This window comes from Podarcis liolepis (genome assembly GCF_965112155.1).
Source record: "Podarcis liolepis genome assembly, chromosome: 6".
Taxonomy (NCBI): domain Eukaryota; kingdom Metazoa; phylum Chordata; class Lepidosauria; order Squamata; family Lacertidae; genus Podarcis; species Podarcis liolepis.
The window spans coordinates 43215840-43240918 of NC_139559.1; the positions used below are offsets into that span (position 1 = coordinate 43215840).

Genomic DNA, 25079 nt, shown 5'->3' on the forward strand with positions numbered 1-25079 from the left:
GGGCAATAAGCCCACAACTTGCACACATGTAACTTGTGCACATTCAGCTTTCTGCACTTGGCAAAAATGAATAAATAAATAAATAAAATAAAAAGGGAGCAGGTGTCTGGGGGGGAAGACTTTGACAACCCCCCTCGCCATTGAATCCAATGTGTTTTGATTATGCACCTTTTTTTCAAGGTGCAATCTCCGGAACGTAACCCCCACATAAGTTTTGAGCTTACTGTAATAGGCTGGCAATGAGCAATGTGACTGGAAGCTGACTTAATGGACAATCAGGCTTAGTTGAAGGTAGAGGAAAGTACCAGACCTAAAGGGGAAAGGGATAAAACTTCAATAAAAATATAAATAATACTTGGCAGCAAGAATTCAGCATAATGAATCACAGGTACCCTGAAACTGAAAAGAGGCAAATGGGACTCTGAACAAGCAAACCAAAGCTGGGAGAAAAACAACTGGAAATGAAGAAAAGGCATCGCGTGCACACACTGCAAGTTTTCACATAGCTGGAAAAAAATAAGAGAAAACAAATAGAAGGAAAAACAAATAAATTAGGTGTTCGTCATTGGAAAACAGACAGGAATTAAAATGAAAGTAGCAAATAAATTGCACGAAAAGCCTTATTAGTGAACTGAAGGAGGGGGACAGTGGAGTAGCCCTTTCCTGAGCTCTCCTGAAAGTTTGAAGACTCAAAAGAAAACTAACACAAAGCAAAAGGAAATGAAAAACAAAAATCCCAGCAGAATGAAAACAAATTGACTGAAGTATTGATTTTGAGTGGTTTGTTAGGAAACAGAAAACAACTGGGAAAGATGCCAAGAGTCCACCTCTCTACTTTCCCAGGCAGAACTCACAAGAGAACAACCACGTGAAAAGTAAAAGCTTTCTATTCACTTCAACATCCCTCCCCCAAATTACTGAGACTGGAGTTCCCTGGGAAAATAATTCACTGTGATTAAAACCTAGACCTGCTCATCAGAACAAAAATCGCCCCCCACCTCTTGCCCACTCTCTTCCCCCCACTTGAGCACAGGCTGTTTCACCAGCCAGTTTGGTTTTTGCTTTAAAAAATAACAATGCAGAGGCCCCTTTATTTTAAATGGCAAAATAATGCAGCATTTTTGTGCACCCAGCACACAGAGTGACTCAGAACATTAGGCAGCCCCTGACTGAGATGCCCTGTGAATGGTGCAATCTGACCCCTGGCACATGAAAACTTCATCCAAATCATCCTTATCCACCTTGTAGTTTTGGCTGCATGCATAGCTGGTGCACAGCCCTTTGATATATCATGGAGCTCATGACTTTTTCCTATTTTAATGCCATTAACTGCCCTGAGATCTTTGGAGGAAAGGTGGTATACATATTAAATGAATGAATGAATGAATGAATGACTCAGTCAAAATCATGTAAGAACTACAAGCTTTGTGAGCAATGTGCATTAAACATTTGCTTGAGCTCTGCAACATTTTGCCACCATTCCATACTATGCAGACTATTTGGTGGATGTCAAAACAGCCAGAAGTGCTGGTGTCTCTAATCACAGAAGTAATGATCCACCCATTGAAAACCTTGTAATTCTGTGACTATGTTGGGGATGCAAACTCTTCAGTCTTCTGTAGCCCTATGATTATATGTGCTTGGATTTTGAATGCTCTCAACCTGAAACGTCTTTGCACACCACCACAAGGGCGCATTTAGGTGGCTTTGATGGAGGACAGAAATAGTCAGTGCCAACTGCTTCATCCTACTGGTCTGTTGAAAACAATGAGTTTCCATGTACTCAAGTTGAAAGTACCTACGGTGTGACAAAGAGTCAGGTAAATCGGTCCCCAAACAGTAGAGATTCTTTGTGGTCTTCCAGATCTTACTGGACAAGAAATCCCCCTTTTCAGGTCCTGAGAATCCTCGGAGCCCCAGAGACAGACTGGTGGAACCCTTACCACTAGGGCTTGGAATCCCTTTTCCTTATAGGGCTTTTCTACCTACACTGGTATCTATTTCTGTGCAGTGTATTGCTTTCCTTCACCCACCCACACTATGGTAGGATAAGGAGTGGTAACCTGGGAGTGGGCCTCAGTTATCCTGTGTGCTGAGGAATAAAGTTCTGAGCCAGGGATGAAACATTTTCCATCAGGATGCTTTTCAGGACACCAGAACCCTGTCTGAGGGAAAATCTGTTAAGTCTAATATGGCTGGAACCTAAATTTACTTAAGTATTTTGCAGTGAATTAGTGGAATCTTTGAGGCATAACCAGCTTTGAGGCTGAAAGCTTTACAGGAGAAACTTACTCTGTCAGCTGTCAACAAATCACATATTGCATAAATTGAAGAGGATTCATGTACTCCACACATGCAAACACACACAAACTTTGCAAGGGAAAAGTTTAATAAATACTTTACAAATAGGAACATAGGAAGCTGCCTTATACAAAGTCAGACCATTGGCTCATCTAGCCCAGTGTTGTCCATGTTGGCTGGCAGAAGTTCTCCAGGGTTTGAGGCAAGGTTCAATTCCTTGGGGAAACGGATATGTTGGGGATTGAACCTGTGAGCTTCTGCATGCAAAGCAGATGCTCAACCACTGAGCGACTGCCTTGCACCACTAGATTTGGTTTCCTTCGGATAACAGAGGAGTGGAGTCTTGCATATCAGAAGAAAGCAAACTCCTAGCACATCTGCTAACTCTGCATCAGATTCCCTCAGACAGCCCCTGAGCCCTGAGGGTGCTCCACCTTCAGCCAATCCACAAGCCTCTCTTGCCTGCTTCCTTATTCTGTCTGTAAAAACTAGTGCTAGGACAAAAATATTTTAACATTTTCCTTCTATTAAAGGGGAACTCAATTACATGCAAACATTATCAAAGTGGAGAGAAAATTTTGGTGAAATTCTCATGGGCAGGGTTGTTTGTTTGTTTGTTTGTTTTTGGTCTCAGTGGCTTTATTTTTGAGATGGCTGAGAGGTGTTTGTGAATGTCCTTTCTTTCATTCTAAGGTAAAAAGGTAGGTAAAGGACCCCTGGATGGTTAAGTCCAGTCGAAGGTGACTCTGGAGTTGCAGTGCTCATCTCGCTTTCAGGTCGAGGGAGCCAGTGTTTGTCCACAGACAGCTTTCCGGGTCATGTGGCCAGCAAGACTAAACCATTTCTGGCACAACAGAACACAGTGACGGAAACCAGAGCGCACAGAAACTCTGTTTACCTTCCCGCCGCAGCGGTACCTATTTATCTACTTGCACTGCCGTGCTTTCGAACTGCTAGGTTGGCAGGAGCTGGGACAGAGCAACAGGAGCTCACCCCATCGCAGGGATTCGAACCACCAATCTTCTGATCGGCAAGCCCAAGAGGCTCAGTGGTTTAGACCACAGCGCCACCCATGTCCCCCTCTTTCATTCTACAGATCATCTCACCAGTGGTGTGCACTCTGCAGCCTTCCCAGCTCCATGTGCTTCATTTAAAGCCCAGGGGAAGATGTAACCCATGAGGTAACGATTTCCTATAGAGCGCTTTGAGATCAGGAAGTGCAGTTAGGCAGAAAGGCTACAGAATGCTGAAAGAAAGAAAGGAGAGAGAGAGAGAGAGAGAGAGAGAGAGAGAGAGAGAGAGAGAATGAGAATTATTGGCCATCTTGCAGCAATAAGAACATTTGAAGAGCCTGCTGGAGCAAGCCAATGGCCCACGTGGTCCATCATCATAGGGACCAACTAAACACCTGACCTGTGGTAAACCAGCAATCAGGACCCAAGCACAAGTGTACTTTCCCCTCTTCCACCCTGTTTATCCCCACAGCTCTCTAGGAGCTAAACATTTTCTTCCTTAAAGTGGTGTGGTGCCCCTCTGTGTGTGAAGTGTGTCTATGAGCAGTTGAGCTGGGATCTGAATGAGGAGGAGAAACTGGCATTATTGGTAGGTTCACGGTGCACTCTGGCTGTTTACTGAACTCAAGAGAAGCAATATGAGAAATTAGGTGATTGACGCCAGGACAGGAAGACACTTCAAAGACATTTTATTTGGCTATTTTGTTTGTTTTAACTATTAAACAGGTGATCGTCAGGCACTGTGGAATTCTAATAGCTTTCCCAGATACCTGGTGTTTTTCTTCATGTCATATCTCAGACACGTTTAAGAGGAGAGACGTCTACCCTCCCTCCACCCCATTTGGGAGCCAAGTTCCGTCCAGTTGATGTTCTGTGCTGTGTGTTTTTCCCCAAATCTGCCAAGTAGATTCATTCCAAAGTAATGGAAACTGGAAAAGCTATTTGGCTTTGAGGGACAGCAAGACATTCCACAAGTTTCATGGCCTGAAGTGCCCATCAACCTGAGCTATGGATTGCAGGCTGCCTGTGAAGTTGACAGATTAAACCTAAGGACTAGGAGGCCTAGATCCCAAAAGGACACCTTTAGTCAGATATTGTTGTAATTTTAGGGAGTTGGACAGGAGATAGTTAATAGAACTGGAAGGTCTGCTTAAAGAAGTTCAAGCTTGATGGGCAGGTCTGTTTATGCCTACCTTTCGTTAGAGAGATTGCTGGCTAAAAGGCCAGCAGATATTCTCTGAACGGCTGGAAAATGCTTGGAAGGCCCTCAGAAGGGGCATACTTTTCTCTCCTCCTCCACTTGCTTCTGGCCACAGGTTATGTAATAATTCTCTGTGTGAAAAGAAACAGTAGATATTTCAGCTTGACTTGGGAAGTAAGACAGATTGAGTGAGAGATGCAAAGGCAAAGCTGAGCTGAGTTTGGGGTTTTATAAGCTTTGGAAAGTGTCTTTTTTGTGAGGGTTTGTTTCCTTCTGGAGATCTGATGTGCAATGGAATCATCAGCTGTTCCTCTGCCTATGCTTAACCCCTATATTTAAAATACCAATAAGCCTCCAATATTCCCTTTCCAAGATAAACCAAACCTGGGCAAGCAAACCTGTGCCGCTCGAATATCCATACTGCTCAGAGCAGTAGGGCAAGTGTAACCATATTTAAGAGCCACAGCACTAGAGGGCAGTTCAATCAGAAGGACACCTGGTCCAATGGAAAGAACACAGGCAACCAGAAGAGTTTTACTACATAGTTTTGATAGGCCTTTTATAAAGTCCCTTCTATTTTCTAAAAGCACATTTTTGTTCCCAACCTCCTTATGGTGAGTTACAGGATTTCAAAATACCAATGCATGAGCCATTCTTATAGTATACTTCCTTCCTTCTCCTGATCAAAAAGGCTTTTTAATAAAGGTAAATAGTCCTCATCTACTGAGGCATAGCAGCTGCTCTGGAAAATCTACTCATGAGCTTCAAGAAATTGCTATGGACCTTTATAGTATCACTGTCAGGTAGAGGCGAGATGCCGGTGAGTATGACCAGGGGAAGCAGGCTGGAGTCTGTCTCGGAAGAGGGGGTTAGTGATTTGTGGGGAACTGTACCAGCAAGGAGGCAAGGGTGGGAGAAAGTAGACGCTTCAGAGCTGGAGGGTGGAGCAAAGGATGCGTCAGAAGAAGAGGAGGAAGAGGCAGGTCAGGCAAGTGAAGGGCCAGATGCTTCCCCACCCCTCTCCTCCCGGAACCAGGAGTGGATTGAAAAGGGAGGAGCAGAGGAAGTTGCCATGCAAGCGCAGTCTCTGGCTGCGTGAGTGGAGGCCATTGGGGGAAGGTACCTAAACTGGTGGAGGAGGAGTGGTCCCCAACTGTTGCAACTGCTTAATAGATTTCAAACTTCAGGATAGCCACTTAGATGCTAGATTGGTGTACGTAGGTACAGAGGCATAGCTGGGGGGCGGGTACACTGGGCACCACACCGCAGGGGCAGCACTTACCGCAGGGCCTGCAGCGCACCTGTCAGTGAAGGAACATCTCTCCTGGGAGTGACGCGGTGGCTCAAGCGCCTGCAGGCTCCGTGCTGCCCCAAACAGCAGCATGGGGCTACAGCTGAGGGGGAGGCAGTGGGAGGATTCCCTGCAGGCTCTGCGCTGCTTGAAAATGCAACACGGGCCTGCATGGCACCAGAGCAGAACACAGCTTAGGCACTGGGATTCCGGTGCCCCCCGCCCCATGGCACCTCGCCCCACCCTCCGTGCGTGGTGCCCAAGCAGCTAGCTACATCACTGCGTAGGTATCCAGAGCTGTAGAAGCACCAGTGTTATCTTTGGCAATAAAGTGTTAACTGTCTGGAACGTACATATGGGATTCCCCCAACACACATTATTTAAGAGGCAAGGATCACAGAGGTGGGGTTTATCACATGCTGGAGTGTATTGCCTCCATAATGCACCGCATGATCACAATATGTAGCCAGCAGCAGTAAATGAATGTTCAGCCTCGTCGTGTACTTGTTTTATTTAAGATGTAAGTATTCTCAGAGGCAAGGAATCCTGTTGTTCCTTGTAAATGCTCAGAATACTTGAAAGGGTTCTGCTGAAGTGAAAACCAGCAGGATATGAATGGGTGCTCTGCACGTCACAGAAGAGACCTCCAAAGCTCACAGAACTTTCTGTTGGTTTTGCCTTCCAGTGTCTTCTCAGATGGCTGCCAATAGGATGGAAATGAGTTTCCTTCCCTCGTCTGTTTGTTTAGGATTATAAGCAGGCTTCTGAGGAGTGTGAGATATTCAAAGGCTCCTTGAAAACACGGAGGGGAAAATGGTGACTAGGGAAATACAACATTTCCCCTCCTTTCTTCTCTTCTTGGACAGCTGTTGGCACTTCTGACCAAGCTTGGTGCCACAAAGAGAAAGCAAGAGACATCCATGGCTGCCTGTTGTTGTGGATGCAGCACACAAAAGGAGAGGAAGACTCCCAAGGCACTGGGTGAAAGCTGCCCAATAAAGGCTGGACTGTGCAGGTGGCAGGATTTGAAAATCTTGTCACCTGGCACTTTTTCATGTCCTCTTTCAGCAGAGATAATGCGTGCTAAGCTTGCAAATCCCAAAGAGGAATTAGGGATGAGAGGAGAAATACATCTGGTTGACATTTTAATGCAAACATTCCCAATTTATACTTCCTGAGCCAAGATGCAAATTGAAATGCTGCAGTCATTCAAAATTCACACTTTATTGAATCTTGTGGCAAAGTTCTTCAGACAAAACAGTATAGGAAATGCCTATATTAGGGCACAGAGTAAACAAGAAATGCCTATATTATTGGCAATATGCTCTCAGATGTATATTTCTCCTAATATATGTGTTATGATATGCTATTTTCAATTATATATGTATTTTAGGAAGCCATTTCCCCTGATTTAATACATTTTAATACATTATTTCTCAGCAGATTTAAAAAGAGGTAAACCACTCAATAGATAGATAGATAGATAGATAGATAGATAGATAGATAGATAGATTTGTAGATATCTGAAGGTAGCAGCGGCGTAGCGTGGGTTATCAGCACCCGGGGCAAGGCAAGTAATTTGCGCCCCATAATCTGGGGCAAGGCAATTAATTTGCGCCCCCTAACCTGGGGCAAGGCAAGTACAGTAATTTACTCTCCCAAGCAGCAGCAGCGAGGCTTCTCTTTCCCCCGCGCTCTCCTGGAGCTGCCTCTTTTCTTTCCTTTTTTCCCTTTCTCCAAGGCTTTTCGCTTTCTCTCCTTAATTGATTCCTCCTCCACACCGCAGCGTTTCCTGGCTGCTTCCCCCCCTTCCCCTCTCTCTCCTCCTCGCTCTGCTTGCCTTGCCCTGCCCTGCCTGAGGGCGCCCTGAGGAGACTCCGCTCTCCTTTTTGACCAGGCGAGGTGGAAAAGTCTCTTCCCGCCCCCTCGCCAGACTCCCTGCTCGGCTCGGCTCACTACCCAGGCGGCCAGTGGAGAGAGAGCCGCAATTACCATAAAGCTCCTCTCCCTCCGCTTCGCCAAGCTGTCAAAGCCCGGCAGCAGCGGCAACGGCAGCAGCAGGCGCAGCCAGACCCCCGCCAGCCAGCCAGCCCGCCTGCCCGCCCGGCTTCCTCTCCTTTTTTTGTCCGCGGCAGAAGGCTTCGCTCTCCCCCTTCCGCGACCTCCTCACCAAGCCGAGCGAGCGCGGGCTCCCTAACCCGTGGATTTTAGTAGGGGCAGAGAGCTGCTAGTGCGAGCGTGCCCCCCGCCCATGTTGCGCCCGGTGCGGCCGGCCCCCCTGGCACCCCCCACGCTACGCCACTGGAAGGTAGCCCTGTTTCAGGAAGCTTTTAATGTGGTAGTTTTGTGCTTTTTTCTTTTTCTTTATTTATATTTTTGTTGGAAGCTGCCCAGAATGACTGCTGCAACCCAGTTAGATGGAGTATAAGAAATAAATTATCATTATCATTACTACTATTATTATGCCATAAAATATGTTAGTGTTTAACAGGCCATGAGACTCTGTTTGCTTTTCCAGGCATCATTGTAAATATCACTAGTTCCCCTTCATTTGTATTTGCTAGTTTCTATGTGGGTGGAAGAGCAAATTGATTTTATTCCACACACCAAAGTGAGAAAACACCTGCCTATAAATCAAGATCATAGGTTTTTAGTGTAGTAAAACCATATATTGGGCACTGAAGGGCTGAAGTTATTAAATGTGGACTGCTGTGTTGTGCTATTGCAGACTTGCCACTGATGTCCTCATAAGTCAAATAAAAAGAGCCATGGAAACAATCTAGCCTTATTTTTAAAAACTGCAATCATAAGACACCTACTTAATGTATAGTACTTCAACCTAACTACCCCATGAACCTATTTTACAGTGTAATACTGTACACATCTGCTCAGAAGTAAGACCTTTTCAATGGGATTTATTCCCAGATCAGTGTGAATACGGGATCAGGTTACCAAATCTGATGGATTGATCCAAATTAGTTGTGTATATATGAAAACGTCATTCCTTGCATGTTCCCTCTGCCTTGACTTTTGCACATACAACACTGAAGTTCAAGGCAAAACCTCCTTGCATGGCACTATCAGTATTGCTTTGATTCCTGTTTTGTGGTGTACACACAATTATACCATGCATATGTGGCAAATAATAATAATAATAATAATAATAATAATAATAATAATAATAATAATAATAATAATAATATAATTTTATTATTTATACCCTACCCATCTGACTGGGTTTCCCCAACCACTCTGGGTGGCTTACAACACATAAAAAAATGTAAAATATCAGACATTAAATTTTTCCCGATACAGGACTGCCTTCACCTTATATTCCATTCCATGGATTCTGCAATATCCTAGTGAATACAGCAAGATCTGAAACACTGAGCTCTACTATCATGCAGACCATCATGCTTCTTGTATTGCTATAGCTTTAGAAGCTGTATTTTACCTTTCATCTCAGCTGGAAGTCTTCAGACCAAATTATTCACTGCTCACTCTTTATGCAGGCACAGAACTGGGTGATAAATTCTGAATGAAGAACTGGCAGTAATTATGGAATACCCTACTAAAGAGGGGCCACACTGCCGCTTTCCCCTCCCTTGTGAATGGATCAATGGCAGCCACAGAGGTTCTTCAAAGATTGTAGAGATGTTGCTTTTATGAAAAGGGCTTTGAGTGACAGATTCAAAAAAACCTCAAGTCTCTATGGAAAGAACTTTTTTTTTTTTTTTTTGCTTATTCAGCCTCATGTTCCATTAGATCACCTGTATCTTCCTCTGATACTTCTCTAGCCTACCATGAGGCCCTTTCACTGGACTCTCTGCAGCAGGATATTCCAGAATACAGTGGTACCTCGGGTTACATGCGCTTCAGGTTACATATGCTTCAGGTTACAGACTCCGCTAACCCAGAAATAGTACCTCGGATTAAGAACTTTGTTTCAGGATGAGAACAGAAATCGTGCTCCAGCGGCGTGGCGGCAGCAGGAGGCCCCATTAGCTAAAGTGGTGCTTCAGGTTAAGAACAGTTTCAGGTTAAGAACGGACCTCCGGAACGAATTAAGTACTTAACCCAAGGTACCACTGTACAACAGTCTTGTAGAAAATGATGCCTCTGATCCCATTACAGTTCCATAGAATATGGTCATTGGTTGCCAGACATCACTGCATCAAGAAGCCCTGGAGTAGATGAAAGCCATGCTCCATGCCACTTCTCTTATTGGACCACACTGCAATGCAGTTGAGTCTGAAAATAGAGCCTATTTTCTTTCTGGATCCAATATATTTTAAGGATTGGGAAGCCAATTGTAATTTGGATGCCCATACATTCTGTGCGAAACAACAAACCTACAGCTAGGAGCATACACCGAGGAAAGCTGTTCTTAAAAGCAACAGCATGTTTACATCAAAAGAAGTGAGGGGAAGTGAAGAGGAAGGGGGGACACACGGAGATTGTACAATTCTAGGAATCATTCTTCCACTTTCATAACCTTTGTTATGTTAAGATACAGTGTGAATGATTGAAGCCTTGGGCATGCCTACACACAAACATCCATTACATGCAATCTAAAAGCTGTAATGCGTCAAGAAGGGCATAGAAGAAGCATGGAAGAAGAACCTTTTGTTACCCATTTTTAAGGTCTCTGGAGAATACACATTCTCAATGGCTCATGTCAACCTTACCCCTTGATGAGATCCTAGACCTGTCATTAGTGAACTGTGATCCTGGTTTCCCCAGCATCTAATCAATCTGAAAGTAGACAGTGTTAATTACTGTTGGCTCCATAGTCCATGAGTTGACCTATAATTAAGATGGGACAGCTCAGAGCATCCATGAGCAAACTAGTTTCTCACCACTTGGAGAATGGTGGCTGGTTGTCATTTCCTTCCCCAAATAAACTTTTCAGCTCATTGAGAAACGCTTTGTGGTGCCTGCAGGTTCCCAACTACCAACTTTATAACTTGCTCAGCTTTGGCTTAGGTTTCCCTTGCAGCTCTGATTGTTTGCCACATCACAAGTGCTTGGAGCAGAGGTGGGAAATATGTGGACCTCCAGATCTTGGTGGACTCCAACTCCCGCCCATTGCTTACCATTGGCTGTGCCGGCTGGAGCTGATGTAAGTTGGAGCCCAGCAACATATGAAAGGCCACAGTTTAGCCACCTCTGGCTTAGAGGTTTCCATGGTTTTTTTCCTCAATGATACCAGAACCCAGAGGGGAGCGACTTCTGCAGGATAACTTAGAAACAGCATGTAACCACTCCATGCTAACATGACTATTATTATTATTATTATTATTATTATTATTATTATTATTAATTCCACCCTTCACCCCAAGGTCCCAGGGCAGGCTACAACAATTAAAGTTCAATACATAACTTAAAATACAAATAATTTTGCATACAAACCCGGTGGCATTGCATGGGGGAGGGCAGGGGGTGGTGGCCCCGGATGCAAAATTCTGAGAGGTGCCCACATGACAGGCTGCCTCATCGAGGCCATGTGACTGAGTTCCTGCCAGATTCCAGAGCCACAGGGAGACACTTGCTTTGCCCCGGCCACCAGCAACTACACTATGCCACTGGACAAGCAGAAAACCTTTCCAGATGCATACTTTCAAGGGAGAAGCAGAAGTGTGGACAAACCCATTAGCAGCAGTGCAAGCATCCCTAAAGCATCTGGAGCCATTGCATCCCACAGTATCTCTCTGAGGCCCTTCCTCAGACTGAGGCATTGTGGGTGAGGTAGCCCCAAGGACAGCAAATACTGTTTAAAGTTTTCTTCTAGGAAGCCTAAAACAATATTTGCGGCAACAACAGATAATCCTGTTTAAGGCTCCACAGTAGTAAACCTTGCCCACAGTGACTCACTCTGAAGAAGGACCTTTCTTCAGAGCCTAGGCATCAAGAAAGACTTAGGGAACACTTTAGGAGTATTGCCACCATTTTGGAACAGTGGCAAAGTGGTGGTGATGCTCACAGAGGCCCACTGAACAACAGGCAAGTGGCAGGCTGGTAGGCAGGCAGACGGAGGCATTGCTGGATGGGCTAGGGGGCACCTCTCCCAGTCCTCTACCTGAGATCATGGGCTTGCCTTGCCTACTGAAAAGACCATCCCTTACCAACACCTTACCTGTGCTATGGCTTCCTGTGGGAGCCATAGGACTCTAAAAATCTAGACAACTAATGTGGTTACACATTCTTATTAATACACAGGAGGCATTTATTGAAAGGGGGGTGGATACCCTGTTTGAATTCAGAATTTCCAGTGTTATAATGGAAATGACGTCTGAACTGTAGCCACCTTGTCTTGGGGAATTTGTTGGTTTTTTTTTTTAAAAAAAAACTGAAATCTTGTCTCAAGAATGTGGCTTGAATTGGTAAAAAAGCCCGTTAGTGGGAAAATTGAGGTCATGAATGAAAAGAATCCAAAAGGAAACTCTCCAACTACAGTCCTGACCTTTGAATTTCCCAGTAAATTGGTCAATAAGCCACTGTGTGCAGACAGTTTACCTAAACCAGGACAGTGTCTCCTTTGCAGAATGTCTAAAAATGTTTTACATATTTCATCTCCATTAACTTTACAGCAACTCCATGAGGTTGGAGTTGCTGTAAAATATTGCTTGTGGAGTTTCTGTAAAGTTCCCATGTTACGTATTGGGCAGTGCAGAGCTGGGGCTAGAAGATAGTGGCTGGATTGAGGCTCTGTATGGTTGAGCTGGAAAGGACGCGGGTGGCACTGTGGGTTAAACCACAGAGCCTAGGACTTGCCGATCAGAAGGTCGGTGGTTTGAATCCCCGCGACGGGGTGAGCTCCCGCTGCTCGGTCCCTGCTCCTGCCAACCTAGTAGTTTGAAAGCACATCAAAGTGCAAGTAGATCATAGAATCATAGAATCATAGAGTTGGAATAGACCACAAGGGCCATCGAGTCCAACCCCCTGCCAAGCAGGAAACACCTTCAGAGCACTCCTGACATATGGTTGTCAAGCCTCTGCTTAAAGACCTCCAAAGGAGGAGACTCCACCACACTCCTTGGCAGCAAATTCCACTGTCAAACAGCTCTTACTGTCAGGAAGTTCTTCCTAATGTTTAGGTGGAATCTTCTTTCTTGTAGTTTGGATCCATTGCTCCGTGTCCGCTTCTCTGGAGCAGCAGAAAACAACCTTTCTCCCTCCTCTATATGACATCCTTTTATATATTTGAATATGGCTATCATATCACCCCTTAACCTCCTCTTCTCCAGGCTAAACATGTCCAGCTCCCTTAGCCGTTCCTCATAAGGCATCGTTTCCGGGCCTTTGACCATTTTGGTTGCCCTCCTCTGGACACGTTCCAGTTTGTCAGTGTCCTTCTTGAACTGTGGTGCCCAGAACTGGACACAGTACTCCAGGTGAGGTCTGACCAGAGCAGAATACAGTGGCACTATTACTTCCCTTGATCTAGATGCTATACTCCTATTGATGCAGCCCAGAATTGCATTGGCTTTTTTAGCTGCCGTGTCACACTGTTGGCTCATGTCAAGTTTGTGGTCAACCAAGACTCCTAGATGAGATAAATAGGTACCGCTCCGATGGGAAGGTAAATGGTGTTTCGTGCGCTGCTCTGGTTCTCCAGAAGCGGCTTAGTCATGCTAACCACATGACTGTATATTTTATTTATTAAGTTTTATTTTGAATGTATTGTTTTTGGTACTTTGTTGTCTGCTTTGGGAGGAGGGATGATGATGATGATGATGATGATGATGTCTACAGTTTCATTTAAGCAGCCTCATGATGGTCTGCAGAGTAGACCTCTGCAGAAACTGACTTTCACCATTTATTCAGTGAGCTCAAGTGATTCAAATGTATTTGGAAAAGGACACTTTCTGCCAGTGTCAATATGAGGAGAGTTTCTGTATTTCAAAGACGACGGAGAGAAGCAGAACTGGCAGGAAGGAGTCTGCACGGATGAAAACATTTAGACAAGCCAGCCAGGAAACATGAGGCCTGTTATCCACAGTCCTGCATGGAACTGTCTGCAGAGCCTGAAGCTAATTAGTCTTGCTTTTCTTTTTCCTCCTGAAATCCTCCAGATCTGATGCTGTTTGTTCTGGTCGCTTCTTGGTTGCATCCAATATGTCTGTCTAGGCATGTTCATAGTTTATTGTTTATATATCATACACAGATAAACAGGTACAGATAGGTAGCCGTGTTGGTCTGCCATAGTCAAAATAAAAAAATTAAGGTGCTACTGGAAGGATTTTTTTTATTTTGACAGATAAACAGGAATCTTGTTGCAGAAATGATGAGACGTTCCTCATTTCCCAAAGGAAATAGGTCCCTCTGAGCATCCGCAAAAATTAATTTACGTAACTGTATGCAAAGATATACATGTATGTATGCACATAGCCTGACATTCATTTCCTCGCATAGTCTCAAGGAATGTTTGGCTATTTGGTATCTCTATGTGAGGAATTTCATTGTGGCTTGCATTTCACCCTTTCCTCGAAAGGAGATGCCTAGTCTTTGCCACAGCTAGAACCTATAACTTGGAAGCACACTTCTAGAAAGAGAAAGAATGGTGTTCATGTGTCTTTGGCACAATACCAAGTTTGGGATTTGAACTTGCACTTCCTCTAGCATTGGGATGGGAAAATCTTTGGCCTTCTAGATGTTGTTAGGCTGTAGTTCAAATCACCCCAAACCATTGGCCATCCTGGCTGGGCTTGATGTAATTTGGAGTCCAACAACATACAGAGGGCCACAGGTTTCCCATCTCTGCTCTAGCAAGTTTATGTGTCCTCTGAGAACCAGTGCAACTGTTTGTGCTGCCTGTAAGAACAAGGGCTTGCCAACCATGGGCTTGCAAAGTTCTCATTGAAATGTATTTATAGGCTCAAGCTCTAATGCTTCCAAGCAATAGGTGGGGTAGGTTTAGCCAGCAGGGCTAAGGGACATTTATCTTTTCAAGGCTGCTGGTTTCTAACTCAGAAATACATTCTGTAAATCCTCCTTTGAAGTAAAAGACAGAGAAGCCCAATCTTCTCCCACCTCTCTCTCTTTCTTTCTTTCTTTCTTTCTTTCCCCTGATCCTTTTGTCCGCCTCCCTCCTTTTCCTGCACTAAGATGGACTTCAGGCATGCCACTCAGTTGGGAGAGTGGTGGATGAGTAAGGAATGAGAGAGAAACATACAAGAAAAATCATGGCTGCTTCATCCTTCCCTTTGTTGGAGGATGTGAAGGTAAAAAACAAATGTCCAGGTTGCAACTTGGCATCTGTATATCTTTCCTATTTGAAACACCTCTCCAAAAATGCTGAAATGGGATAGTAGCGGTGTTGATCATGAGTCAACCTTTGATCAAGGCTTGGCTGAATGTCTTCCCATTGGGTTAGGTAAAAAGCCCAGTGTGTCTTTATTTCTCAAAGCTGACATTTACGTGCTCAATTTCCTGTAACTTAGTTGGCTACAATGCCAGTAAATAAGAAAACCAAGGCAGGGACTTAGTGGCTGAGCTTGCAAGTCAGAAACCAGGAGATCAAGAGGCAGGCTAGACTGGCACAGAAGTCAAAGAGGAAGATTCAGCTAGAGGAGGGGGCTGCAACCCGCGGCTCCGGAGCCGCATGTGGCTCTTTTACACCTTTCCCGTGGCTCCGGGGCAGATACTAGCGAGGGGAGAAGGTGCATTGTGCGCCCCGACACTCCCCACTGTGGCGGGCGCTGTACTGGCTGTGACGTTGCATGGGGGTGATGCGTGCGTTAGTCCCGACGTCACCTTCCCGCCCGCTGTCAGATCGCGGCTCTGGAGATATATTTGTTTTAAATGTCGCAATGGTTTTGCGGCTCCCAGTTTTTTTTTCCTTCGGAAACGTGTCCAAGTGGCTCTTTTTGTCTTAAAGGTTGCAGACCCCTGAGCTAGAGGATGGTTATTGTTAAGCTTTCCTACTTTTGTATAGGAATAATCTGTCTGTTCACATCTAAAAGTGGAGCTGGAACACTTGAAAATAGTTGCCACATTTCGGGGGTGATTTAAAATGTCCCTGTGACAGCTTCCTTAAATGTTGAAGAATAAAAGGTTCTGAACTGAAGGTTCCAAAACTCTATACATGGCGACAAACTAAGCAACCACCGTGGGGAGCAATTCAAAGCAACTGTTTTATGCATACAGAGCTAAAACTGCCCATTTTCTAGCATTGAAGGCAAGCTTGAAACAAACTAAATTAACCAGGATGCAATGTAAAAGATTCAGATTGGGTTGAAATTGCTGGACAGCACCTTTGAGTAATACAGGTTTCATGAGGAAGCTTTATTTGGTTTCTGCCTGATGGACTCTTCAGCAGCCCAGTTCTATATGGATTTTACCACTAAGGTGACTGAATAAAATATCTCATTATGATGGCCCCCATTGATCTAATTTATTTTCTTTGCTTTGAACATAATTGTCTGGGGTCCAAATTGTATATGATGGCAACAGGTTTGCCCCAACCATGTCTACCATTACTTATTGTTGAACAAAAAGCTTAATGGGGGGGGGGACTCCTGTAAGATGTGGTTCATCCAGTTCCATCTAGTTCTAATAACTTCTACTAATTAGGTACAATGTTTCAGCACTTCCTAAGCCCCTCAGTTCAGAAATATGTCCATCTCTGATGGCCTGCAGAGTTTACAGGTCAGATACAGCACAACTGGCTACTTGCACTAACCACAGTAATGTTACAGGGCAATAGTGATGCACATTCATTCCAGCTCATTTCCTGCACGGCAGTGCCCAACTCGGCTCATGCTCCAAGGCTCATGCTCCAAGAAGGTTAAGCAAATAACTTCTTGCTATTTATTTGCAGCTTATTTAGAAATCTCTTGACTTGTTTTGGCTAGTTACTCTCCAACACCAATGGGCTATAATATTATAATAACCCGAACGCAACTCCATCTCTTTCAATGAATGCCCACGTCATACACCCCATACATTTATATCAAATTGGTGGACATTGTAGAGCAGCCTTTCTCAACCTGTGGGTCCCCAGGCCAGAGCTCAGGGATGATGGGAGTTGTAGTCCAACAACATCTGGGGACCCACAGGTTGAGAACCGCTGTATGTAGAGCAATGGCTTAACCAAAAATAAATAAAATCTAACCCACCCAGAACACTTTCTGCATTGACACATCTGCCAAGACACTCCTGTAGCTCCCGAAGGCCCTGCAAGCCTGAACATGTGAGCAGTCATTCTAGGGTGCACGGCCAATTTATACAGATCATTAAGTTTTGCACCCAGTGCCCTGTATGAGCTGAGAGTATGACCCAAAACACACCCAGCCAGAGGAGGCTGGTGCCCATTGGAACTGGTAGGGCACAATAAGTGGAGGCAGAGGCAATGACGGGCAAAATCAACTCATTCTGGTTTTGTCCATATCACCCCCCCCCCCCCCCGCTGAACTCAACAGGGGAAACTCTGACACTAAAGTGGAAGGGGGTGAAAGGAAGTGCCACCCACTGGACTTCAGGCAGGCAGGCAGGGTCTGGCTGAGGGTAGACTGAGGTTGGTGGAGCAGTGCTCCATTAGCCTCCACTGCACCCCAACTCTCCTGCAGTTGCAAATTGCAGAGGAAGAGTGGTAGTGTCTGACAAGCTGCCTTTAGTAGGAGCTTAAATCACCATTATTGAACTTCTCTTTGGAGAACCCCTAGTATGCTTCCAAAGAACCCCCAAAACCGTCTGGAAACCACTAAGTGAAGTGATAGGAGGAAGCCACCAACATGTCTGTTCTAAAGTTTCGTGGATTTTGAAGAGTCTGGGAAAACAGTATTAGTTTTACAAGAGCTATGTGGATCAAGACTTCTTAATTCTCAGAGCATTTCAAAGGGATTTGGGTGGTCAGACTCTTTGAAGAAAGCCTTAGAGCAAAGAGCACAGATATGACTGGGATTCATTGGTATTTAGACCTTTCTATTTTCAGGATCAAAGATTTTGTTTTTTAGAGTGCCAACAGTTTTGTCTTGGAGCTTTAAAAATATTGCATATATTATTATGCGTGCGGAAGGCAATAGCCTTGGACTGTGAACTCCACTGCTTATCCTGGGCAGGCTGGAGGGAAATGGAACGGAATTTGGGAGAGGCCTGGACGGATGGAGCCTGCGGTACAGATAAACAATAACACCAGATTTCTCTCAAGCAGAAGTTCTCAAACCTTGACATTCCAAGGCTCCCAAAATAATACCAATAACAACAATAAAGGCAAAAACAATGAAGAAGCATCTAAGGGTTGTGAGCTCAAGACAATGACCTTCTTCTTCAGCCTTTGTCAGATTCCTGCTCACGGCAAAAGGGTCATTTCATTGGATTCGCCATGGATACAAGTTGCCAGTTGTGGAAGCCATCCCAAGTCGGTTTGGGTAACACATGAGGTGGGGTGAAGCAGTTGCCTCAGGTGGTGGAACTGCAAGAGGTGCTGTCCCCACAAGTGTCCTAACCACCTCAGGGAGAGGGAGGCATTCCAGATATGCTTGCAGAGTTTGCCTCCCCCCTGTTGGTGAGGCTTTGCAAGGTGAGGCTTTCCTTGAGGGGAAGCCCTTGCAGAGCCTCATGTGGACCCCTCCATATCACAGGGGCTGCAGTGGGACATTTTGCCTTAGGCCCCAAAGCGTCTTCAGTCAGTCAGTTAGTATTAAGAAGGTATACGTATCTGCAACCTGATTAGCTTTGTCACCTAGTGACTGGCAAAGAGAAGCAACCGGTCTTTTTCCTGTCCGCTTCCAGCTGCTTTGTCATTGCCTCATCTGCATTGTCCCATCTTTTTATCTATCCAGTTATTTTTGGAGTTTATTTGGGAATGGTCCCCTGCTGTTTTGGGATCCTCAAAGCAGGACCAGCAACCACAGAGCAAGAATGGAAGGTGAAGGGCATCAAAATGACCTGAATATTTGGGGCACCCAGGGCTGCGTTAGGAAGTGTTAGGGGGAAAGAATGGTCATTAGGTGGGTTGGATAGTTGGCTGAACTGATTGCTGCACACCCCTCCCCGATACAACTGGTGGAATAAAAGAGCTAAAACTTCACTAACCTGAGACTTCCATCTACAGGAGGAGCTGAAAATGAGGCATGTTGCTAATATCACTTATGGGAAGGAGCGGAGAATTTTGTAGAATTCTTTGCTGGTTTATTTGGGAGTAGGATTTGGGTCTGGTCTGGTGTGAGCTGGCAACTGATCTCACTTGCTGAGTTGCTGAATGCTAGTGGCTAAGTGCCACCTTGGCAGCTGAACATCAAAGACAGCACAGACCCCCTGCCAGTGCGCCATGGGTAAGCAGTTCTTCCACCCATCCAAAGAGAAGATTTTATTTCAGGGGGAGGGTGTTAAAGGCCCTGGAAGTTACATCCATTTATGTGGCTAATAATTTTCAGCTCCACATTTCTAAGAGTTGGGGGCCTTTCTTGCATTACCCCCATGTGCTGAGCAACAATTCCTTTTATCTACAGGAAACTACGTTATCTGATCTGCTTTTTCTATTAATGTTTAATCATTTTTAATTATTCCTCCCTAGGTTTTTAGCTGTTCTTATTTTATTTGTTGGCTGCCTTGAGTCCCAGTCAGGGAAAAGGGCAGGGAATGACTGAATGAATGAATGAATGAATGAATGAACAAGCAAACTTAGAAATTATTATCCAGACATTGTTTTCTCTTTTTCCTCACACTACTCCAGAACAAGAATCAAGTCTTTTGCATTTGGCAAGTGGAGAAGAACTGCCTTCCAAACACTCCACAATATTGGGGTTCCTAGATTTTGGGGTGTACCTGTGCCAAATTACTATAATTACTCTACATGGTGTTAATGGCAGAAAGATTACATACCCATATACATGCACATGTCTTCAGATACAGTGACAGATGAAGTTAGTTCACTTTTTGATATTCAATGAGAATTCAAAGAGCACATACTAGCCTAACTTCTTGTTGTGATGAGGAGGACCCTAAGAAAGGAAAGGTAGGATATAAATTTAATTTAATTTAACTTCATAAGTAATAGAAATATTTGCAGGAGCACAAAAACGATTACTGGGGCACTGATGATGAATTAAAAGAAGTAACCCACAGAGAGAGAATTACTTAAAAATAAAGGAATGGGTTGTTTGAGCGTCCTCAGCAGAGACAGTATAAATATAGTTCAGCTGATATTGGTCAGTCCCACCTCCACAGGGCGCAAAGAGATCAAAGAAGACACCCATTCTGAAAGAGAGAGAGTGTGTGCACTTAAATTCCTCAAGGGGAGATCTCCAGAAGAGAATAAAGCACTTTAAAATCCTTCCAACCCTGCTAACATCTACTGAAGGAAGAAAACACAGCACCAAGGATTGAGCTGTCCAGCGAGGCAAGTCAATCAGCCATCCACCTCTTTGATCAGTCCAAAGGTACAGCTAAAGAGAGAGGTGTGTGTAATTAGAGGCGAACTGAATGTCCAGTGGGAGGCAAGTCTCACACTTTGAAAATCCTGGCTTTAGAAAGCATCATGACAGATGAGGACATTTAGCACTAAGAAATGGGTTGTTTTTGTTTTACCTTACTGTGCTGGTTAATATAGCAGTTGAGTTTGTTAAGCATTTACCTTAGACATTAGTGTATTGGAATGTTTATAACAAGGCTGCAAGCTTTAATCTATGGAAAGAATGCTATCAGGTTGTGTGTCAGCAAGAAAAGATGGCAATTTCTTCCAGCTTCTGTATAGGTTGCTAGTAAAAGATGCTTGCTGAGTGGACTTGGATGGCCAGTTTTTGCAATCCAGAGCGAAACTGCTTTACCATTTGAAATGTGGCTAGTAAAAGAGACAAGACTTCATTTTTGCAGCTGCAAAGGCATGCTATTGCTTTTGGGGAACTGGTGCTGCTTTAAAGATTAGCCCGGTCTTAAGCACCAGCTGCTTGCAACTCCCTCACTGTGCTCAGCTGAGATGTTTGTAGATAAACAGAAATGCCATTAAGGCTATGTACACATCAGCAGCTTGAAACGCATTAACATTTCAAGTCACATTCTTAAGTTACTTGTACAGACCCGCGAAGAGGTAGATGTCTTCATTTGATACTCATTACATGATTTGTTTCCCCTGCACCACACTCCAATTCACTGAAGTGGTCGTCTGCATGTGTGCAATGGTTGCCTGAGGTATACACATCTCTGCTTAACTGGCTTCCATTTTCAAATTGGAATGAACCTGATTTGAGGGAAAGCCCATCAAACAGGAGTAGTTCTCAAGGAGCCACAGAATAATCATGGATTGTGGCTAATGTTATATCGACTCAGCTTCAAATACCAGCAGTGAGAGTATGCTGGAGTAAGCCGTAATGTGTACACAGCATAAGGGCTTATCCATAAGGGCTTATTCACTTCTTCTTCTTCTTCTTCTTCTTCTTCTTCTTCTTATTCTTATTATTATTATTATTATTATTATTATTATTATTTGCTCCAGAGCTTTCTCAATGAAAACCCACTCTTTAAATCTGAATTGGAGCAAACAACAAGCCACAGAAAACCTGAATTGCTGTTTGTTGCGCTTCAGCTTTAAATAGTGGGGGGGGGGAGGTTTGTGGGGAAAGCTCTGGAGCAACAACAAAAGTGAGCTTAGACATGGAGCTTCAAAGTGCAAACCTGTGCCTGGAAAGAGGAGGACAAAATGTAAGTGTGGATAAGCCCTATGGCTCTTCTCGGAAGGGAACAGCCATCTAAAAGGCTGCTACTCAAACTTCCTTACCACTTGAGGAAAGGTGGAGAGCAAAACACTGTTAATCAGTACAATTGAGTTACAGGTTAAAATACACTTATGTCCCAATTACCGGTAATTACTGGAGCTTATATAAGGTGCCCTGGGCCTTGGGGTTCCAGTATGCAGACCTCAAAAATGCCCCAGCTCCATCCTATCTGGGCCAACTCTGGTGAATAAAAGGGAGAAGCTGATTTTCCTTTCTGTTCCTTAAATGTATCTACTGTAAATTAGCAGGTATTTGGACATGGAAAATATTTTACACATACGTGAAATGGCCCTCCTCCTTCAGAAACATAATTTATGGGGAAATATATAATATTTACATTTATATTGGTGTTATCAGGTTACATTAAAGTAGAAAGGTAGTTGGTTACGTCCACACACTGATGAGGTGTTGTGATGAATAAACAAAGTTAATGCAAAACCGTTCTTTGGATGGATCACAACGTCACAAAATAGAAGCAAGCTTTTGATTCTCCAGAAACCTTCAAGCCAGATGTTACAAAAAGCAGTAACAAACAAAACAAATTGACCTGGTGTTAGAGCTATAAGATCTGAATTTAGATGGGAATTACAGACGAGAGTGGCACACTTGCCATGCAAGCTACACTTTCTGAAATTCCTTCTTTTGCACAGCTCTTAAAAGTGCTGGAACCCTGATTTCTTTTGCATCTGGCCTCCGTGGTGCATTGTGGCCAGGTGGCAACATAGAGCACTCTGAAGGATGCTCATGTGATTCTTTGACAGCATGACTAGCATTATTAGGCCCAGTAACACTGCTGCCAACTAGGATGAAAGGCAGATCTGGCATTGTGTTATATTCAGGGCTTGGTTCTTAGATGTTATTTGTCTGTTGGGTGGTTTACTGCTCTGGCTGATTCAATATGCTGTCTGAAAGCAAAGACCACTTTTTCTGCTACCACAAAGAGCTATTATTTTCTGGGTTAACTAAAGAATTTGCTACAGAACATTTGAATAGAGACCGGTCTGGAGTAGCGATAGCCAGTGTGGCAAAGAGTTGGGAGAATCTAAGGTCAGGAATAGTGTTGTGTATGTCATGGGGAGATCACGTGAAACTGTTGGGTCTTGGGACATTACAACCTGTAGCTGTAGGCATTTTCTTGAGAAATGTTAATACTGAAATGCCAGATTCTGCTGCATATTTTCCCCCAAATACATTGCCACTTGCAGAACTACAGGTTTCTGTAGCTTTAGCCTCTATTTGCATGGGTGAAAAGAGACTTCATTTCTAAACAGCACAATTTATTTTCACATTTTCGGCTCCATCCCCAAATCTAGATATATATTTTTTCATTCCAACTTCTTTGCATCTTCTTGATGGGAAATACAGGCAGCAATAGCAAGAGTCTGTTAAAAACAACAACCAGGGTTCCACTAACTTGTTAAACAGAAAGAGAGACTAGAAGTGCCAAACCCTGTGCGAGGAAAAAGGAGAGAGAGAGAGAGAGAGAGAGAGAGAGAGAGAGAGAGAGAGAGAGATGTAGTTATTTATAACGCCAAGCAGCTTTAAGGTCTTTTCACTCTGCTTTGCAAACTGCCTGCTGCTTGGAGGTCACTCCAAAAAACATCACAGCAGAGCCCATGGTCTTCCAGCACAATATTTGATCAGGAATCTGGGCGGGTACCAACCTTGGCAAGTTGAAACTTGCACCTACATGCTCCATAATACACAAGAGGATCACACAGGCAAACTCTGAAGCTGTGGGAAAAGGTGTCTCTGAATCTAGGTGAGTTGATTTCTGAATTGCATATTTTGTGAGAGGATGTTTCAGCAATCCCTGGTACAAATGGGCCAAATGCAATGGCAGCATTGTGCTAACTTAGGAGGTCAGCATGTGAGCAGCTCATGCAATAGGATGAGTAGCAAGGGTACAGACCTGTTTTGATTATTGGGGAAGGGAACATTTTGACCTCATTAATCATGACTTCTCTTCCTCCATAATTTGTGAAATTCTTGGCAGTGGGAGGCAAGATGAGACACACACACACACCATCTTGCCAGATCCTTTTGCCTCCCTCCAGTTTATGCCCGGGACACTGTGTACCTGGCTGCATCATTTGCATCAAAGTGTAGTGCATATTGGTGAAAATGAAACCAGGGGGAGGAAATAAGAATTGTTAACTCTGAATTATGACTAGTATGTGAAGATTATCACTGAGACATCAACTCTGCAATGTTCTACCTAAGGGATCAGAATCTCAGTTCAGAGGATTGAAAAAAATTAAATGTGTTCCTTTAGTTTAATGACTATTATGAGTCTTCCTTAGCCAGTGTGGTTGTGGAAGGACACCTAGAAAGTGTGCAGCCGATGGAAATGAATTTCCCAGAAATGTGGCTCTTAAGCAGAACCATCAGGCAAGAGCTAACCTCTAGGAGCACCCTGGTGGAACAGAGACCTTTCCAGAGCTGCTTATAAAGATGGGCATTCAATAGTGGAGTGGTAGACAGTTGATTTTTTGATGGAGAGAGATGTGGAATGTGTCCGTTTTCCAAGCAAGGCGAGGGATGTTTTATTTTTTCAGGCAAAGTGACACTGGGTGGTATGAGTGGTGCTTTCTGAAGAGCTGCCTGCATGCCAAACTTCTCCAGTGTACAGAATCTAAACGCTCTTTGTAATTTTCCAAATACAGTTGCAGGTGCTCACGTACATGCAAATAAAAGGAAGGTCTTTCCATTCAGTGTTTGCCTGAGTGTGTGTATATAGCAAATAGATAGTCGGTATTCAGAAACTGATTGGGATTCTTCCAAGTAGATACTTCTTTTGTAGGGATATTTTTTGCCCGCTCAGAACTCAACGAGTAATATATATATTTTTTTGCTTGGAAAATGCCCACCCCTCCCTCCTAGCAAGTTCATCTATGTGAGTGGCGTGTGGAAAGTGGCTGCATAAATATTGTAGGCATTGATTGGCAAGTAGCCCTTTTCACTGCCATTTTATGGCGCTCTCTCTCTCTCTCTCTCTCTCTGTGTGTGTGTGTGTGTGTAATTTTCTCCTTCTTCATTGTAAACATTTTATTTTTATTCTTCCATTTCTCTTTTAAAGATCAAATCAGGTATGGACCTTCTCTTTATTGGGGGTGGGAATCCTCACAGGGCACAATTGATTAAGCAGAAAGGGGAGAGCTGTAGGGGAAGGGATGAGGAGGGCGTGCAGAGACATCCCATTCCCCATAATAACCTGGTGTGATGCCAGCACATAGGAGGAGGAGGAAAACAGGGTTATGTCCCATTGGAGAATTCTCAGGGTCTGAATGCTTTGCGCACATGAAGAACCTTGTACCCTTCACTGCTTTACTGCGATTCTTTTGAACTTCTTTAGAGGCTTAGTGCTCCCTAATGTACTGCTCATGCATAGAGTATTAGAACTTAAACTGGTTGAAGCTTACAATTTCCTACAGCTGTTGAATGGGAATCAAAGTATTATTAGTATGCTATTATGGCAAATCTTACTGTCTAATAATAAACTTAATAATGATGATGGCGATGATGTAGTGTACAGAACTGGGAAACCTTTCTTATAA

At 44.0% G+C, this 25079-nt stretch overlaps 1 protein-coding gene across 2 annotated transcripts in view; it reads left to right on the top strand.

Moving 5' to 3' along the window:
- The window catches only part of FMOD (fibromodulin), a 74514-nt gene that overhangs the window by 36850 nt on the left and 12585 nt on the right, over positions 1 to 25079 (top strand). Inside the window, exon 1 of one of the 2 annotated variants that reach the window (XM_083508678.1) lies at positions 22618 to 23284. The exons of the other annotated variant lie outside the window; for it this stretch is intronic. The gene's annotated coding sequence lies outside the window, so the exon portion shown is untranslated. Of the gene's footprint in view, positions 1 to 22617; positions 23285 to 25079 lie in introns of those variants that run through there. 2 annotated transcript variants of the gene reach the window in all.